The sequence below is a fragment of the Budorcas taxicolor genome, chromosome 19, assembly GCF_023091745.1.
Source record: "Budorcas taxicolor isolate Tak-1 chromosome 19, Takin1.1, whole genome shotgun sequence".
In the NCBI taxonomy this organism is placed as follows: Eukaryota; Metazoa; Chordata; class Mammalia; order Artiodactyla; family Bovidae; genus Budorcas; species Budorcas taxicolor.
In genome coordinates this window covers 9,468,407-9,487,574 of record NC_068928.1, presented here as the reverse complement: position 1 = coordinate 9,487,574, position 19,168 = coordinate 9,468,407, and the positions used below count along the sequence as shown (strand labels likewise).

At 42.9% G+C, this 19,168-nt stretch overlaps 1 protein-coding gene, 2 non-coding genes and 1 pseudogene across 3 annotated transcripts in view; all 4 read left to right on the top strand.

Moving 5' to 3' along the window:
- Window positions 1–19,168, top strand: part of TEX14 (testis expressed 14, intercellular bridge forming factor) — a 113,273-nt gene that overhangs the window by 26,743 nt on the left and 67,362 nt on the right. The window lies entirely within an intron of this gene.
- LOC128065788 (small nucleolar RNA U3) lies at window positions 5,167–5,381 on the top strand. Its single transcript, XR_008201161.1, has one exon. It is a non-coding gene; the product is annotated as a small nucleolar RNA U3 (small nucleolar RNA).
- On the top strand, window positions 9,179–9,384 carry LOC128065792 (small nucleolar RNA U3). Its single transcript, XR_008201163.1, has one exon. It is a non-coding gene; the product is annotated as a small nucleolar RNA U3 (small nucleolar RNA).
- LOC128065791 (uncharacterized) lies at window positions 12,454–12,655 on the top strand (annotated as a pseudogene).

Below are 19,168 nucleotides of genomic sequence, written 5' to 3'. Positions count from 1 at the left end.
CCAATGAACAAGCATCTTTTAATTTCGTGGCTATAGTCACCATCTGCAGTGATTTTAGAGCCCAAGAAAATAAAAGTCTCTTACTGATTCCATCATTTCCCCATCTATTTCCCGTGAAGTGATGGGTGAAAGTGAAAGTGGTGTTTGACTCTTTGAGATCCTTCTCCAGACCAGAATGCTGGAGTGGGTAGTCTTTCCCTTCTCCAGGGGATGTTCCCAACCCAGGGATAGAGCCCAGGTCTCCCAAGTTGCAGGCAGATTCTATCAGGGAAGTCAAAGTGATGAGACCAGATGGCATAATCTTAGTTTTTTGAATGTTGAGTTTTAAGCCAATTTTTTCACTCTGCTCTTTCACTTTCACTAAGAGGCTCTTTAGTTCTTTTTCGCTTTCTGCCAAAAGGGTGGTGTCATCTGCATATCTGAGGTTATTGGTATGTTTTCTGGCAGTCTTGATTCCAGCTTGTGCTTCATCCAGCCCGGCATTTCTCATGATGTATTCTGTATATAAGTTAAATAAGCAAGGTGACAGTATACAGCTTTGACGTCCTCCTTTCCCAATTTGGAACCAGTCTGTTCTTCCATGTCCAGTTCTAACTGTTGCTTCTTGACCTGCATACAGATTTCTCAGGAGGCAGGTCAGGTAGTCTGGTATTCCCATCTCTTTCAGAATTTTCCACAGTTTGTGGTGATCCACACAGTCAAAGGCTTTGGCATAGTCAATAAAGCAGAAGTAGATGTTTTTTCTGGAACCCTCTTGCTTTTTATGATGATCCAACAGATGTTGGCAATTTGATCTCTGGTTCCTCTGCTTTTTCTAAATCCAGCTTGAACATCTGGAAGTTCACAGTTCATGTACTGTTGAAGCCTGGCTTGGAGAATTTTGAGCATTACTTTGCTGGAGTATGAGAGGAGTGCAGTTGTGCGGTAGTTTGAGCATTCTTTGGCATTGCCTTTCTTTGGGATTGGAATGAAAACTGACCTTTTCCAGTCCTGTGGCCACTGCTGAGTTTTCCAAATTTGCTGTCATATTGAATGCAGGACTTTTACAGCATCAGGTTAGAATTTTCAATCACTCATGTGGAATTCCATCCCCTCCACTAGCTTTGTGCATACTGATGCTTCCTAAGGCCCAGTTGACTTTACACTCCAGGATGTCTGGCTCTAGATGAGTGATCACACCATCGTGATTATCTGAGTCATGAAGATCTTTTTTATATAGTTCTTCTGTGTATTTTTGCCACCTCTTCTTACTATCTTCTGCTTCTGTTAGGTCCATACCATTTCTGTCCTTCACCGTGTCCATCTTTACATGAATGTTCCCTTCGTGTCTCTAATTTTCTTGAAGAGATCTCTAATCGTTCCCATTCTATTGTTTTCCTGTATTTCTTTGTACTGATCACTGAGGAAGGCTTTCTTATCTCTCCTTGCTATCCTTTGGAACTCTGCATTCAGATGGATATATCTTTCTTTTTCTCCTTTGCCTTTCGCTTCTCTTCTTTTCTCAGCTATTTGTAAGGCCTCCTCAGACAACCATTTTGTCTTTTTGCATTTCTTTTTCTTGGGGACGGCTTGATCACTGCCTCCTGTACACTGTCATGAACGTCCATCCACAGTTCTTTAAGCACTCTGTCTATCAGATTTTAATCCCCTGAATCTATTTGTCACTTCCACAGTATAATCACCTGTTGGTTAACTAAATGCAGTTTACAGTACCCTCCACCCAGGTATCCTGTGTTTTCCTTTTAGATTAGGCTAGGAACATGCCATAGGAATGGCTTCCTGAATGGCTAAGTGGGTAAAGAATCCACCTGCAATGAGGGAGACCTGGGTTCGATCCCTGGGTTGGGAAGATCCCCTGGAGAAGGGAATGGCTACCCATGCCAGTATTCTGGCCTGGAGAATTCCATGGACAGAGAAGCCTTGCAGTCTACAGTCCATGAGGTCCGTGAGGTCGCAAAGAGTCAGACACATCTGAGGGACTTTCATTAGTTGTTTTAAGATGGTTTGTTCTTTCTCCCTCTCAGTGGTATGACTTTTCTTTTATTATTATGTTGGTTTAACTAAATGCAATTTAAAATCAGCCAAGAAAAAATAAACAGCCAGTCTAAGATAGACTTCCCGGGCTGTTCAGTGGTTAAGGCTTGAAACTTCCACTCCAGGAGGCCTGGGTTCAGTCCCTGGTCAGGAAACTAAGATCCCACATGTCTCCAAGTGCATCCAAAAAAAAAATTTTTTTCCAATCTTAAGAAAGAAATGGACAATTTTATTCGCGCCATCCTGAGGATTATAACCCATGAGACAGTCTCTCAGAAAGTTCTGAGGACTGTTCTGCTATTAGAGGTCAGAGCACAGCTACAGAAGTTTTTGAGACAAAGGATTATACCTCAGATTAACACGCTGACAGTTTATATAGTCCAGCAAGGTGAATTGTGGGTCGTCATGACCCCTTACAGGATTGAGAAAAGGACCCCTAACAAGTTACCTTACTGGTGCCAGGAGGAAATCAATTTTTTTTAGGGGGGAGGTACATAGGAATTCTTGTGTCAAAGGCAATCTATTAACGTATAATACGGATACATAATGCACGCTAAAGGGGAAGGTAGTGGCTCAAATGGCAAGGAATATTTGGTACACTTTTCTTGTTCTGTCTTAAAAGTAATTTTTTTTCATCACCAATATGTACTGCTCATATCTACATTCAGGTGAGTAACCAGCAGAGGTTTTAAAAGTAAGAGTCAAATCAAAATTCAGGATTCTAGAAGGTTAAATTAAAAATGACAGTGATAAATAACCTCATCCACAGATGCTTGGTGTCATATTTATAAGGTTAGAAAACTAATTTGATACATCCCAGCACACCTTGGTCTTATAGGAGTCAGGAAGAAGTGTTAGTGTCTTTTAGAGACAGAAGATAAGAGCTTCAGATTAAGTATTGATTTGTAATAGGCTAAGAATGTGAAGTCTTAGTTCCTTAAAGAAAAAATAAAAACTCTTAAAGAGTATTCAGATTTTTTAAAGTTGTATATAAAATAGCATTTTGAAAATGCATTTATATGTTGTTTCTGAAAAGAGAAGAATGTGGAAAAAATGCCACCATCAATAAAATGTGGGAGACTGCAGCAAGGTAAGGGGCTAGAGATACGGTGGTAAACAAGGCCTGAATCTGTTACTGAACTCAGGTCTGGCAGCCGGCTGCTTGAAAATCAGTGCTCAAGAGGCAGGTGTTGGTAGAAATGGAAAACATTGCTTTTAATCAGAATGCCAGCAATCTGGGGAGAAGTTGAACTCACATTCCTGAAAACCAGCTCCTAAGGTTCCACTGAGCCATGAAAGTTTTTAACAGGGAAAAGGGAAAGAATCTCAGTTAATCATTAGAGATAGGGGGTCAGAGTCATCATCATTATTCCCCCCTGCTTGCAGGCTTGTTGGCTTCTTGTTGTTTTTGTTTAGATGCTCTCTTGTTTACACAGTTTGTTCCATACAGTTTGTTTGAAGATTACTGAAGGGGAAACTAGGGAAGAGATCTGGCCACCTGTTAATTACTTATTCTTCATTTCTACATCTTTGATATACAGAGAGAACCAACAGGTTAGGCAAGGTATTGTGTGATCAAAAGTTACGGAAGAGGGAAAAAAAAAAAAGATTTGGAAGGTGTGCTTGGGCCAGGAGATGAGTGGAGTGTGGGGACGTCTAGTTTAAGGTTACTTGCTGTATAGCTTTGCTAAAGTGACAAGACAAAGGGGACCTCCTGCAAAGAGCTCCTGCAAAGAGCTGCCAAAAGGTGCTCACTCTTTTTGCTTTAAACACCTCACAGTTGAGAAGGGAGAAGTAAATGCATTTATAACAGTAGGTAGAGGCACTTACAAAGGTAATTAGGGATACAAAACAGTGTGGTCAGTGTTAGCCGGGAGGCTGAGGGGAAGCATCCAGAGGTAAGGAGAGCTGAGAATCTGCGTGAAGGAGGCCAAAGTTGGCATGGAATGTGAGGGGTCCCCAGAAAGGTTGGAGGGAAGGAGAACGGATACGGAAGGGCTGAGACCAGAGACAAGGGGCTCTTGTGTGAAAGTGACTGGAAGGGACCTTAAAACTCTTTAAGACTTAAGGAACTGCTCAACTAGAGGTGATAGGATGAGATGAAATGATAGTCACCTTATTCATGTTACTGTGATGCAATGAAAAAATGTGGTTGATTCAGAAAACCACGGACTGCCTGTTCACAGAGCACTGTGCTTTCTGGCATGCTGGAAAACCTGGGGCAGAAACGTCTTTACAGCAGGAAGTTAAGTGACAGTTACACAGCATCGTGGGTAAGGTGTGTTCTTTGAGGAGACGCCTGGATTAACTTTTGCCACAAGTAAATGGTTGGCTTCCTCTGAGATGTGGAAGCCAGGAAGATCAGTCATTGACGACCCAAGTTTGAGATGGTGTATGTAATGCTTTCTTAGAGAAATGAACTTGACTGGAGCTCAGACCGCCTGATGAAGACACCGTGGTTTTCTAGAAAGAACGGGGCTTGATCAAGTGCCACATGTACCTAGTAGCACCTGTGGTTCCCTTGAGGAGCTTTGTGACAGGTGCTCCAGCCAGCCTGTGTGAGAATGGGGACATAACCACACCCTTTCCCTTTAGAGGAGGAAGTGAGACCATGGGTTAAAATGCCTGTCGTGGAGAAGCCGTTCGTAAACCACATGGGTGCCTTGTTATTATGCAGGATTAGACTAGTTCTCTGTCTTTTTTCCTCCCTCCTCGCCCCCACCTCTCTTTCAAGACAAAGGAAAAGGAAATCTGGCCTCTCCAAGCAGGCGGACTTCAGCAGGCAGAGGCGGTCCACGCGGACCCGTGGCAGGAAGCGTGTGCTCGGCCTGCAGAGGGCTGCGGGGCTCGGGATGCGGTGGCTGGGGCGACGGCAGGCTGGAGTAGGAGTCGGAAGCGGCCGCCTGTGATTGGGTGCCAGGAAACCGTATGCTAATGAGGCGTCCTGCGGCTTTGACGTGTTTCTGGGCTATTTCCGAGCGAATATGATATTTTGAAGTTTGCCGTTTTACCAAGTTACGGGATGGAATATGGAAAATGTTTGTGAGGCGGCGAGGGGAGCGACACAAATGTGGCCGTCACTAAAAAGTGAGCGGCTCCCGCAGACCCAGCCGTGGCTGGCGGGTGGAGGTTAAGACTATACTTTCAGGGATCATTTCTATAGTTCGTGACTAGAGAAGTTTCTCTGATCGTGTAGAGCACCCGAAACCACGAGGAGGAGACGCAGCGTTTTCTTCTGAGCGTGAAGTAGGCATTTGGTGCTGTGTGTACAGCTGCCCTCTGCCGTTGATGATCGTTCTTCTCTCCCGTTTGGGGGAGTAAGAGGGAGAAAATGCCGTCTGAGTGGTTTCGTTTCTATCTGATGTTCTAAAAAGTGAGATTTCTGTGATTTTGGTCATCTTAGTTATATGAGATTTCTTTCTGTTTCTGTTACGGTACTATAGTTGAAGTAGCCTTGGCTCCGTCTTTGTTCGCGAAGTGTAGGACACGGGCGTTCGCGGAGCACTGTGCTGCTTTTTCAGTAGTTGAGTTATTACCGAAAAGTTTCTCCGGTAAGTTTACTAATTGCGCATTTAGTCTTTGCAGTCAATGTTCAGGTCTGCGGCGCTCAGCTTTGTTAGTAGTCGAACTCTCACATCCATATGTGACTACTGGAAAAACTCTTTTCTCTGACTGGCTATACTTTTGTTGGCAAAGTTGTCTCTTTGTTTTCCAATAATTATGTCTAAGTTTGTTATAGTTTTTTTTTTTCAAAGAGTGAAAGTGTCTTAATTTCATAACTGCACTCATCATTTGCACTGTTCTTGGAGCCCAAGAAAATAAAGTCTATCGTTTCCATTGTTTTCCCATCTATTCGCCGTGAAGTGATGGGACCGGATGCCATGATCGTAGTTTTCTGAATGTTGAGTTTTAAGCCAGCTTTCACTCTCTCCTTTTTCACTTCGTCAAGAGGCGCTTTAGTTCCTCTTTGCTTTCTGACATAAGCGTGGTGTTATCTGCGTATCTGAGATTGTTGATCGTGGCCATCTTGATTCTAGCTTGAACTTCATTCAGCCCACCGTTTCGCATGATGTACTTTGCATGTAAGCTAAATAAGCATGGTGACAATATACACCCTTCACATACTCTTTTCCCAATTTTGAACCAATCTGTTGTTCCATGTCTGGTTCTAACTTGTTTCTTGACCTGCATACAGATTTCTTGGGAGGCAGGTGAGGTGGTCTGTTATTCCCATCTCTTCAAGAGTTTTCCAGTTTGTTGTGATCCTTAGCGTAGTCAATTAAGCAGATGTAAATGTTTTTCTCGAATTCTCTTGCTTTTTTTATGATCCAACGGATGTTAGCAATTTGACCTCTGGTTCTTCTGCTTTTTCTAAATCCAGCTTGAACATCTGGAAGTTCTCAGTTCATGTACTGTTGAAGCCTGGCTTGGAGAATTTTGAGCGTTACTTTGCTAGAGTATGAGAGAAGTGCAATTGTGCAGTAGTTTGAACATTCTTTGGCATTGCCTTTCTTTGGGATTGGAATGAAAACTGACCTTTTTCAGTTCTGTGGCCATGGCTGAGTTTTCCAAATTTGCTGTCATATTGAGTGCAGCAAGTTAAGAGCGTCATTTTTTAAGATTTGAAATACCTCAGCTGGAATCCCATCACCTCCGCTAGCTTTGTTCATAGTGATGCTTCCTAAGGCCCACTTGACTTTGCACTCCAGGATGTCTGGCTCTAGATTAGTGATCACACCATCGTTATCTGTGTCATGAAGATCTTTTTTGTATAGTTCTTCTGTGTATTCTTGCCACCTCTTACTATCTTCTGCTTCTGTTAGGTCCATACCATTTCTGTCCTTTATTGTGCCCATCTTTGCATGAAATGTTCCCTTGGCATCTCTAGTTTTCTTGAAGAGATCTCTAATCTTCCCCATTCTATCATTTTCCTCTGTTTCTTTGCACTGATCGCTGAGGAAGGCTTTCTTATCTCTCTGTCCTTTGGAACTCTGCATTCAGATAGATATGTCTTTCCTTTCTCCTTTGCCTTTCACTTCTCTTCTTTTCTCAGCTATTTGTAGGGTCTCCTCAGACAACCATTTTGCCCTTTTGCATTTCTTTTTCTTGGGGATGGTCTTGATCACTGCCTCCTGTACGCTGTCATGAACCTCCAGCCATAGTTCTTCAGGCGCTCTATCAGATTCTAATGCCCTAAATCTATTTGTCACTTCCACCCTATTACTGTAAGGGATTTGATTTAGATCATACCTGAATGGTCTAGTAGTTTTCTGTAGTTTCTTCAGTTTAAATCTTAATTTGGCAATAAGGAGTTCATGATCTTAAGCGCTCTCTTAAGATTACTATTTTCAGTCTTATGTGCTAGTGTAGCAGCGGGGTCGTTCATCATGAAACTCATTTTTTGTTTTTTTTAAACATATGTGTCATATATATATGCAGTATATTTATGTGTGTGTGTGTGTGTGTGTGTGTGTGTGTGTGTGTGAAGTCGCTCCAGTGTTTGACTGTGACCCTGTGGGTTGTAACCTGCCAGGTTTCTCTGCCCATGGAGTTTTCCAGGCAAGAGCATTGGAGTGGGTTGCCATGCTCTCTTCCAGGGGATTTTCCCGAGCCAGGGATCAACCATATCTGTTACATCTCCTTCATAGGCAGGCGGATTCGTTACCAGTGTCGCTGTTCATTAATGCTGCTGCTGCTGCTAAGTCGCTTCAGTCGTGTCTGACTCTGTGCGACCCCAGAGACGGCAGCCCACCAGGCTCCCCCGTCCCTGGGATTCTCCAGGCAAGAACACTGGAGTGGGTTGCCATTTCCTTCTCCAATGCATGAAAGTGAACAGTGAAAGTGGAGTCGTCAGTCGTGTCTGACTCTTAGCGACCCCGTGGACTACAGCCCACCAGGCTCCTCCATCCATGGGATTTTCCAGGCAAGAGTACCGGAGTGGGGTGCCATTGCCTTCTCCAGTTCATTAATGTTAAACCCCTTTTATTCTCTGTTACTATTCCTCATCCTCTGGGGTCTGGAAGGATTTTCATGGCTGTACTTTAAAAAAAACTTTTATCTGTACCTTTTCAAGAGATTGTTGAACCTTCAAAGTTAATCCTTTAATCCTGTTTATCGCATATCTGTTTTCTAACATTTTCATTTATTTCATCAAGGATATTTGGTTGATTGTATTTGCTTCTTCAAAAGTTTTGATTACTTTTATTTTACATAAATTTCCATTTCCTCTACTTTTAGGGTTATTTTGAAGATTAAATGGTGTGATCCATGTACATGGCCTGGAAGTACCGTAGAAGTAGTACTGTAGAAATACTATTAAAGTGCTATAGAAATAGTAGTTTCCTAATGAACAAGGGAAACCACATTTAAGTAATTTTTTTATTTTGTTAGGAGTTGAGGTACATAATCTTTCTTACTTACCTGACAGCTTTTTTTTGTTCTTTTTACCCATGTCCGACTCTTTGGACCTTCATGGCCAGCAGCCTGCCTAGGCTGCTCTGTGCTCTGCTCTCTCCTGGAGTTTGCTCAAATTCATGTCCATTGAGTCAGTGATACTCTCTGACCATCTCATCTTCTGCCTCCCTCTTCTCCTTTTGCTTACGGTCTTTACCAGCATCAAGGTCTTTTCCAATGAGTCGGCTCTTCCCATTACATGGCCAGAGAATAGAAACTTCAGCTTCATCATCAGTCCTTCCAATCAATATTTAAAGTTGATTTCCTTTAGGATTGACTGGTTTGGTCTCCTTGCAGTGCCAGGGACTCTCAAGAGTTATCTCCAACAGCACAGATTGAAAGCCTTTATTCCTCGGGCCTCAGCCTTCTTTATGGTCTAACTCTCCCATCCGTACATGACTGCTGGAAACACCATAGCTTTGACTTGGACAGTATGAAAAGGAGGCCAGGTAGGCAGTGCTTAAAAGGCCCAAACCCCTTGGTGCTCTGGGAGAAACCCTGTGCCTTTCTCCACCACAGCCTGTGTCAGTAGACTGGTTTTACTGCATGTGGACCCAAGTTTGGTTTGGTACCAACAGTTTGAAAATCATTTATATGGTATTTCTGAAATAAGAGGAATGTTGGAAAATGCTGCCATCCATAAAAAGTGTGTGGCTGCCGTGGACCCAATGGAGGTTGCCAGGTTAAAGTCAAGACTGGTTTTAGGAGTTATTATTTCTATAATTTGCTGTTACTAGAGATGTTTCTGTGTGGAGTCCTCAAAATCTGAAATCCACAAGGAGGTCCGTTCTCTTCTGAGTGTCAAGTCAGCTCTTGGTGCTGCTAATTGCCATTTGCCTCTGATGACTGTTCATTTCCTCGGGAGAAGTATGAGGGAAGGGACTCTTTCTGAGTGGTTTCGTCCCCTGTTACTGTCCCAGAAGGTAGATGAATATTTGCCATTAGGGGCTGTTTTCTATATTTTTTTTTCTTCACATGTTCAAATTGCACAATACTTTTTAACCTATGTAACAGATGTTGTGGTTTTTTTCCCTACCTAACTTTTGTGTAAGCTGTGGTTTTTCTTTCTTTTGACCACACCGTGCAGCCTATGGGATCTTAGTTCCCTGACCAGGGATGGAACCCACGCTGCCTGCAGTGGCAGTGTGGAGTCCTAACCACTGGACCACCAGGGACGTCCTAATTTTTCTTTGAAATGAAGGAAAGTTTGTCTGATGCAGTTTGGTGTTTTAGTTTCCTGATTGAATTTATAGGTATTATGATTTGAGGGTTTATTTTCATGCTTGGGGTGGGCCGACCAAGGGTAGTGAAACAGTTACTTTCCCCTTCTCTACTCTCCTGTTAGCCAGGTCACTCTTTCCTGACACATGTAGACAGACATCCCTTCCTGATATTTATGGTGATTTATTTCTCCATATCAGTTCAAGGTAAGGAAATAGGACGTGTGTGTGAATGCTAACTCACTTCAGTCCTGTCTGACCCTTTGTGACACTATGGACCGTAGCCTGCCAGGCTCCTCTGTCCTTGGGATTCTCTAGGCAGGAACACTGGAGTCGGTTGCAGTTTTCTCCTCCAGGGGGATCATCCAACCCAACCCCTCGTTTCTGATGTCTCCTGCATTGGCAGTCAGGTTCTTGGCCACTAGTGCCACCTGGGAAGCCCACAGGACTTTAGCCCAGAAGAGGAATGACAGAAGGCAGAGTTTGGCAAAAGGTGGTAGACAGAAAACTAAAGGTAGTGGGCACTGTTGAAAGAGAGTGACATCAGCTGTGCATTTGAAGGTCACTCTAAAAGCTATGTGGCGGGAATCCCCTGGTGGACCCGTGGTTAGAAACCCACCTGCCAATGTAGGGGACACAGATCCCACCCTTGCTCTGGGAAGACGCCACATGCCGCAGAGCAGTGAAGTCTGTGTGCTCTGCAGCCTGCGTTCTTCGTCTGGAGAAGGAGGAGCCTGCACACCACAAGGAAGAATAGCCGCTGCTCATTGCAACTACAGAAAGCCCCCGTGCTGTGAAGAAGACCCGCACAGTCCCAAATGAAATGAATAAATAAATTAATAAAAATAAATAAAAGCTGTGTTGTGATTATACTTCTGGGGAGGGGTGGGGTGCCAAGTGTGAGGACCAGTGAAACACATATTGCATTCCTCTCCCTGGGAGATGATGGTAGGGATGATAGAGAAAGACGAGATCTGAAAGAGATGTTAAGCGGTAAGGTTGACAGGACTTGGGGGTTGGTTTGTTGATGAAACTTCAATTCAGTGTCAAGAAGAAACAAAAATTTTATTTTAACCAGTCTGAAGGTTATAACTTGAGAAGCAGTTTCTCAGAAAGCACCTAGAAGGTAAAGTCACAATTACCTACCTTCTTCAAAGAATCATACATCAAAATGACATACTGAGGGCTTCTCTGGTGGTACAGTTGGCAGGAGACACAAGTTCCATCCCTGGTCCAGGAAGATGCCTCATGCCAAGGGCAACTAAATCCTGTGTGCCACAACCAATGAACTCCGCACCCCCGTCCCCCGCAGAGTCCATGCTCCGAAACAAGAGACAATGAAGAGTAGACCCCACTCACTACATCTCAAGACCCTGATCACAGCAACAAATAACCAGCCAAAAATAAATAAAATTTTAAATGTTTTTTAAAGTAAATATTAATATTTTACATAAAGTTCACCGAAGAACAGGTAGTCCAGGTGAACCTGTACAACGTAAGCAGTAAGTGACCAGCCTGTGCTACAGAGATGAGCAAGAATACGATTCTTTCAAGAAGTCTCATTGCAGGTGTTAGAAGGAAAAAACATTATGGTTTTTTGCAACCTCCACAGAGCAACTAAGCCCAAGTGCTCTAGAGCCCGAGCTCTGCATCAAGAAAGAGAAACCTAAAAACCTAAACACCGCAGCGAAGAGTAGCCCTGCTTGTTGACGTGGTTTTCTCCACTGAAATGCAGCCTCCAGAGAGAGGCCTTCCCTGAGCACCCAAATCTGAAGTGGCCATCAAATCCCTCTCTGAACCCTTATCATCCTCTGCATGCGTCATCATCTCATCCTCTGGGTAACTGTTGTCACCTCTCTCCCCTATCAGGGTGTAAGCTTTTTGTGAGAGTAGGGACCTCTGTTTGCCCAGTACCTAGAGTAATCTTTAGCACCTAGAAAGCCAAACCGGGATGATGGTTAAGGTGACACCTACCAGCTCTGCTGTTGACAGACCTCAGGCCTTTCTGTGCCTTAGTTCCCCCATCCATAAAAACGGGATGATTGTACTTGTATTGGTCTCATAGTTAAAGCAGTTAAAATGATGAATGGAGGCTGGCAAACTCACAATAAATAGTAGTTAGTATTGTCACAGTTGGCACTCAGGCATTTTTCGGGAGAAGAAATGATGTCAAAGGCAGCAGTCAGCTTAATCTTAAGAATTCAGAAAGTGTGAGCAGGTAGTGCAGTCCTATGGCAAAGCCCCAAAGGTTCTGATTCCCAGGGCTGGTTCTCACCCACCCAGCCCCCATCCCTGCCTTAGTCATGGTCACCTCTTATGACAGTTTGAAAGTCTGAGTTGGACAGCCTTGAATGCAGCCGCTAAGATTGAGTAATCAGTGGAATCAGCTAGGTTCTCAGGAGCAAAGGCAGAGACCCGCCCTTTCCTTTACAGCTTTCAGGGGCGGGGCAGCTTTAGTCAATCTGTGCAGCAAATGCCTCCTGGGCTTTAAAGACTGGGGTTGTGATTGGCTGTCACTCTGTATTATGTAAATTAAGTTTGATTTTTAAAAACTGTTAAATTACATTTTCAGTGAAAATGTTCAAATGAATTAATAAGTGACAACATTTGAAAGCTGTATTATTGCAAGAGCTCTTTCTGGTTTTTTCCCAGTGGAAGAAAAAATGGCAAAGTGGTGGGGAAACTGTTGCCCTCAGTGAAAAGTTCACAGCTAGCACAGGCCTGGCAGCGGTTGGGAGTGGAGGTTAAGACTATACTTTCAGGGATTATTTCTGTAGTTTGTTACTAGAGAAGTTTCTCTGATCGTGTGGAGCACCTGAAATCACGAGAAGGAAATGCTGTGTTTTTTCCTGAGCGTGAAGCTGGTCTTTGGTGTTGCTTCTGCAGCTGTCACTGGCCATTGATGATCGTTCTTCTCTTCCTGAGGGAGAGAACACCATCTGAGTAGTTTTGTTTATAGTTTTATTATGTTAGATGTTAATCTTTTGGTTTTATTTGTAATCATTAGAGCTATAATTTCTGTGTCTGATTGTGTTTATTTTCTCTGAGAGAAATCTTATAAGTGGTTTCCTTCAGTTCAGTCACTTAGTTGTATCTGACTTTGGAATTCCATGGATTGTAGCACACTGGGCTTCCCAGTCCAGTGTGAACTCCCACAGCTTGCTCAGACTGAAGTCCATTGAGCCAGGGATGCCATCCAACCATCTCATTCTCTTGTCCCCTTTTCTCCCCCCTTCAATCTTCCCCAGCGTCTCAGTCTTTTCCAATGAGTCAGTTCTCTGCATCAGATTGGAGTTTCAGCTTCAGCATCAGTTCTTCCAATGAATATTCAGGACTGATTTCTTTTAGGATGGACTGGTTGGATCTCCTTGAAGTCTAAGGGACTCTCAAGAGTCTTCTCCAGTACCACAGTTCAAAAGCATCAATTCTTTGGCACTCAGCTTTATTTTTAGTTCAACTCTCACATCCATACATGACTACTGGAAAACCTGTAGCTTTGACTAGATGGGCCTTTGTTGGCAAAGTAATGTCTCTGCATTACTAATATGCTGTCCAGGTTGGACATAGCTCTTCTTCCAAGGAGCAAGTGTCTTATAATTCCATGGCTGCCATCACCATCTGCAGTAATTTAGGAGGCCCCCCAACCAAAAAAAAAATGTCTTACTGTTTCCATTGTTTCCCCATATGTGGACTCTGGAGATCCTTTGGAGAAGGAAATGGCAATCCATTCTACTACTATTGCCTGGAAAATCCCATGGACAGAAGAGCCTGGTAGGCTACAGTCCATGGGGTCACAAAGAGTTGGACATGAGTAAGCAACTTCATTTTTAGTGGACTTCCCTGGTGGCTTAGACGGTAAAGGGTTGTCTGCAATGCGGGAGACCCGAGTTTGATCCCTGGGTCGGGAAGATCCTTTGGAGAAGAAAATGGCAATCCACTCCAGAACTATTGCCTGGAAAATCCCATGGACAGAGGAGCCTGGTAGGCTACAGTCCATGGGGTCCCAACGAGTTGGACACAACTGAGTGACTTCATTTTTAATTTTCCCCATATGTGGTTTCCATACATATGTTCTTTATGTGGTTAAGTAGATTTTTCTGCTAGTGTCTTGTTTTTTGGTTTTCATTTCATATATTTCTTGAAGGTGAAGTTTGTCTATCTAGCAGCTGAGCCTGTTTTTCTCCCGCTTGTTCAATGGGTACTGAAGTATCCTTCATTTGATTTTTTTGAGTGAAGGGTTTTTGTGGTTCTGAGGTAAGGGATAAGCTTGCAATGCAGGCGGGTTCGATCCACAGGTGGGGAAGATCCCCTGGAGGACTTGACAGCCCACTCCAGGATTCTTGCCTGGGAACTGCCATGGACAGAGGAGCCTGGTGGGCTACAGTCTGTAGGGTTGCAAAGAGTCAGACATGACTGAAGTCACTGAACATTTCCCACAGGCTGCAGGGAAATACATAGCAGTCTGGGCTTTGATACTCAATTAGCTGACACACCAATATTGTTATGTATAATAGGATAGGGAATTGCTTGGAAAATGGATTCAAAGTAGCTTTAAACTTAATTTTGATATATCCTTAGTTGTTTTAAGATGGTTTCTTTGCCCCTTCAGTGTTGATTTTTTCTTTTATTAGGTTAGTTTAACTAAGTGCAATTTAAAATCAGCCTTTTTAGTATAGTATGCTGATATTTTTATTTTCTTCATCTAAATATTTCTCTTTTGAACCTCCCTTTTAAATTATTTCAGGCTAATAGATCATATATTTTTCCTGACATCTATCTTCAAAAGCTACTCTAGCTTTATGCTGGGGCTGTTAATACATTACACTTGTCATTGCACCCTGAGCTAGAGAAATCAGCAAAATTTCTTAATTCTACTGAATATTATATATTGTTCTCTTTAGGTAAAAGCAGGCTTAATTTCCTGTTAGAGGTAGTAATGCCTTTTGAAAACTGCCCTTATTTAAGTACTCATATTCAGGGAATTCCCTGGTAGAGATGGTTGGATGGCATCACCAATTCAATGGACATGAGTTTGAGCAAACTCCCACAGGAGTGGTGAAGGACAGGGAAGCCTGGGGTTGCAAAGAGTCAGACACGACTGAGTGACTGAACAGCAACAACCACTGGTTAGGACTCCATGTTGCCACTGCCGAGGGTTCAATCCCTAGTTGGGGAACTAAGATCCCACAAGTCAAGTGGTGCAGCCAAGAAAAGAAGAGGAGAGATAAACAGTGAGAAATAAAGTATTTCCTGTCATATAAGTAAACAAGGATGTCACAGTCATCCGCAATCGCAGCCCCCACAGATGTGAGCTGTGAGCCCTGAGGAAACTCAGGAAGAACATCTGCCATCCGTTGAGCACTGTCAGACCACAGCCACTCCCCATGGTGAGCTTTGAGGAGGCTCAGAACTGCAGCCACTCCCCATGGTGAGCTTTGAGGAAGCTCAGAATTGAGACTGCTGGCCCCCGTTCGCTGAGTGAGTATCAAAAGAGCGTTTCCGTGAGCCCAAACTCTTGCCTCATCCATAGACAAGCACTAAATTCCTTCACTTGAGATACCTGGTTTTCTTTAATTAAGAATAATCTTTTGACATTCAGACTACCTGCCCTTTGTTGCAACACTTCTATAGAACCTGGCTCCTCCTCTCGCGTCCTCAGAGCAGTTCTCTCAGGGTCACTTGAGATGCTATCTCCCAGGCTTGGAAGGCCTAAAATTTCCCACCACATAAAACAACTCTCCACTTTTGGGTTGTGAATATTTTTTTAAATCCGTAGCAACAGCATATATTCAGCCAATTCAGTTTTCATACCAGTAAGTTAAGCCAGTTTCCCCTTGCAGTTTCACTTACCCTGGTCCCTGTGCTTAAATTTTTAATGATCACTTTTGTCCTATTTTCACTTTTCACTTGAGTTCATGGCTTTAAGAAATCACTTGTCAGGAAATATCTGGAACATGCTTTCTTGAGTGATTTTTTTTTTTAAACGTATTTTTCTGTTAAAAAAAAATTGTTTTTTTTTTTTTTGGATGCTGCGCAGCCTGCAGGATCTTAATTACCTGACCAAAGACTGAACCCGTGCCCCTCGCAGTGGAAGCATGGACTCCTAACCACTGGACCAACGGGGAAGTCCCAGTTAAAAATGTTTTTATTATAAAAATTGGGACTTCCCTGTTGGTCCAGTTGGTGTAGAGACTTCCCTGTTGGTGTAGGGAGCCCAGGTTCTATCCCTGGTCAGGGAACTAGATCCCACATGCCACTACTCAGAGTTCAGATGCCTCAGCTAAAGATTCCATGTGCTGCGACGAAGACCTATTGTGGGTGCATAGTCAGTCAGTTGGTCATGACCGACTCTTTTCAGCCCCCTGGACTGTACCCCGCCAGGTTCCTCTGTCCATGGAATTTTCCAGGCAAGAAATACTGGAGTGAGTTGCCGTTTCTTCCTCCAGGGGATCCTGTCCTACCTACCCTAGTCCATGGGGTGGCAAAGATTCAGACACAGCTGAGCACACATTCCCAGTGCTTTGACAAAGCTGGGATGTCCTTCAGTCTTTTATTACAAAAAATAAGTTATTTTAACCAGTGGAATCAAAGATATACAAATATAGTCTAAAATTGCTAATCTGCCTTTATGAAATTGGTATCACACTATGACATTCTGTAAGTTGCTTTTCTCCTTTTTTTGAAATTCATATATTTATATTTCAAGAAACAGGAAAAGACAACAAAATCATTCAAAATCACTGTCAGCAGAAATTCAGAGCCCTCTCTGATGGTGTTTGTTTTGTCTTGTTTTGTTCTTAATGCTTAAGAAAGTAGTAGTGGATAAAAAAGCAGTAAGTTGATACTGTAAGTTTATTCATTTGGTTGTTCATTTAACAAACATGATCAAATGGACCTTATATCGGAGCAAACAATAAAGGAGTGAACAAATAGCAGTTAGTTTAGTGTGTGTGTGTGTGTGTGTGTGTGTGAAGGATAGAGTATGTACAAGATGTTTTAGGAAGTAAGCACTGAAAGGCAAATTGGACCAGACTCTAGAATGCCATAAATTCCAGGCTAAAGAGCTTCTCCTGAAATGCAATGGGGCCCCATAATCCTTGCCACTCGTGTCTTCAGCCTGCCTTTTGTCTGTGGAAAACCTGTGTTACCTAGTGTGTGTGTGTGTGGGTCCAGCTGCTCGCTGCTCAAAAGCCAGTAAATAGGCCAGGTTGGTGGAAAGAAATATTTGCTTTATTTCAGATGGCAGCAACTTGGAGGGTGGTGGACATCTAAAAGCACCTGTATCACTTGCACAAAATAGATTATCATTTGAAAAACTTTATATATTCATTTTTGGCTGTGCTGGGTTTTTGTTGCTGTGCCTGAGATTTCTCTAGTTGCAGCGAGCAGGGGGCACCTCTCTAGTTGCGGTGCGAAGGTTTCTCATTGTGTTGACTTTTCTTATTGCGGAGCACCAGTGCAGTAGTTGTGGTGCAGGGACTTAGTTGCCCTGCAGCATGTGGGATCTTCCCAAACCAGGGACCCAACTTGTGGCCCCTGCATTGGCAGGCAGATTCTTAACCATTGGACCACCAAAGAAGTCCAAAACGGATTACTTTTTAAGCTGAAATCCCATTACTGGTTTAAAAAAGTGTTGGAATTTTAATTTTTAATATTTATAGTTCAGTTCAGTTCAGTCGCTCAGTCATGTCCGGCTCTTTTCAACCCCGTGAATCGCAGCACACCAGGCCTCCGTGTCCATCACCAACTCCCGGAGTTCACTCAGATTCACGTCCATCGAGTCAGTGATGCCATCCAGCCATCTCATCCTCTGTCATCCCCTTCTCCTCCTGCCCCCAATCCCTCCCAGCATCAAAGTCTTTTCCAATGAGTCAACTCTTTGCATGAGGTGGCCAAAGTACTGGAGTTGAAGTAGGTGTTATTTGCTGAACCCTGTTAGATACTTCAAATCCATCATTTTAGCTCATATCCACTCATTGATTGAACCCCCTAATGTTGTCTGCTTGCTTAGATTTTTGCTTTTCCCATTTAATAGTACATTTTGTCTATCTGTATTCTAACTGATAGAGATCTAATTCATTTTAGTTAACTGCTTTACATTTTATTATCTGTTTTATCATAATTTATTCAACTGTGCCTGTACTGGTAGATATTAAGATTTCTTTATTGGCTGTTTGTTTTACTAGAAACAATGCTTTGATACAGTACTTTGTAATAAAATTTTATATAATGGGTTTTTAGTACTCAAAGTGGGATTTCTGGGTCAAATTTTTAATATATTTTGCTACATTGCTTTCCAAAGGCATTGTAACTGTTCACACTTCCAGTTGCATTTAGGAAAGTGTCCCATGTTCCCACTCTTCTGCAGCACTGAATATTTTCTCATATTTCAATTTTTTGTCAAGCTTTAGAGGAAGTTTCTTCTTCTTCCCACTGTTTCAACTCAGACCTCATGTTGTATTGGTTTATTGAATATTCCAGAGTAGGGTGAAATGTCCATCGTTTCCAACATTCCTGGCAGAACAGCTTGTGCAAAGGAACGTGATAAGTACGAGGGGCTGGGAGACTATAGTCCACAGGGTTGCAAAGAGCTGGACACGACTGAAGTGACTTAGCACACATGCACACACATGGTTCATTATGGCTAAAGTGAGGGGGGATTTGGTGCAAAATAAGGCTGGATAGACTCGTGTGGGCCAGACCCTATGGGACTTGGTAAACTGTTTAGAGAAAGGCCATCTTTAGCCCAAGAGTTGGGAAGTAACGCTGGACTAAAAAAAATGCACAACGTGAGAGTTACGAGTCAAGTTTTATTTGGAGTAATATGAGGACTGCAGCTTGGGAGACAGGATTTCAGATAGCTGAGAAACTGTTCCATAGAGGTAGGGGGAAAGGTCAGTATATACGTGATTTTGGTAAAGGGAGGGTACATTCAATCAAGCACATTTTTTTTCCTTAGAAAGTTTCTGCTGGTCTCGTGAAGCTTCTGCGAGTCACGAGAAAGTGTTGTCACCATGAAGGATTTTAGTGCTTTCCTAACTATGAGGAGATACAAGAATTGGTCTCATAAAGTGAGCTCCTAGAATATCTAACTGTCTGAGGACCTGTCCTGCCAGTTTTCTCCAAGCACAGAGTGCCTCATTTCTGCTCTCCGCCTCGAACTCCTTCAGGGTGTGTTGAAGATCAGCAGCATATGATTTAAACCTTGTAGAGGTAGGTAGCAAGCACCCTTGGCAAGCGCCAGATTGTAGCTGACACTACCAAAGCTTTAAGCAGGGGAATGACGTACTGTTCTGCTTATTTAAACGCAATTTTTATCTACATAAAAATTCCTTGGTTTGGAAAAAAAAAAATCCCGAACAATATTTTTATTTTGGCCTTTTGATCATAGCATAAAGCGGTTTGCAAATTTAATAGGTTTTGGCTTCAATTTGTTCCTTCCACCATCCACTTGGTCCTCT